Consider the following 759-nt stretch of genomic DNA (forward strand, 5'->3'; position numbering starts at 1 on the left):
TCACGCATTAAGGTGTATTGTCAGCAATTCAAATAAATGGGCTGCTGTAAAGTAGTGCACCTTAATGCATTAACTCAATGCATAGTGTCTTTCTTGCTTTGCCTTAAAGCTGAACTCCGGGATCAGCAGATATTGTCTATTCTTCTAGAACCTTGGTGAGCTTTGTGTATTTCTCCCAGATCTGTGCAGTAATCCAGTGTGAGACTTGGAGCTTCCTGTAATAAAGACCAGTCACTGAATTAGCCCGGCTTCCTAAATGCCCGGGAAGTCGGCTCCATGCTACGGGAAATACCGAAATATAAATATTCGTGCTCGATACCGAAAAACGCCTATGCGCGCATCCCTACTTTATAAAAGGTCATGTGATATAACTGGAAGTCTTGCTACTTTCTCCAACTGTCCTGTTCTTGCAAAACAAATCTTTATTGTGTAAAAAAAAGAAAAATGCAGCATAAGTGGACAGTATTTTCTGGGGTGCCATTTATAATAGGTGCTGCGCAAAACACACACAGGCAGCCGGTGATCTGTCAGCTGACAGTACAGATAGCAAGCACAATGTACAGAGCCATTCAGTGCCACTGTACCTTGTGATCACCGTCAACCAATCACAGCCATCACAAGTATAAGCACTGCCTGTCATTACAAGCATTCAGCTTAGTCACAACACAAAGGAGGAAGAGGAGTGGGGGGATTTAAAGGGTCATTGACCAAATGATTGTGGGTTCATTATTATTATTTTTTTTTAAAGGTGTGTGTGCG

Source organism: Nanorana parkeri, unplaced genomic scaffold, assembly GCF_000935625.1.
Source record: "Nanorana parkeri isolate BGI_ZX_2015 unplaced genomic scaffold, ASM93562v1 scaffold887, whole genome shotgun sequence".
In the NCBI taxonomy this organism is placed as follows: domain Eukaryota; kingdom Metazoa; phylum Chordata; class Amphibia; order Anura; family Dicroglossidae; genus Nanorana; species Nanorana parkeri.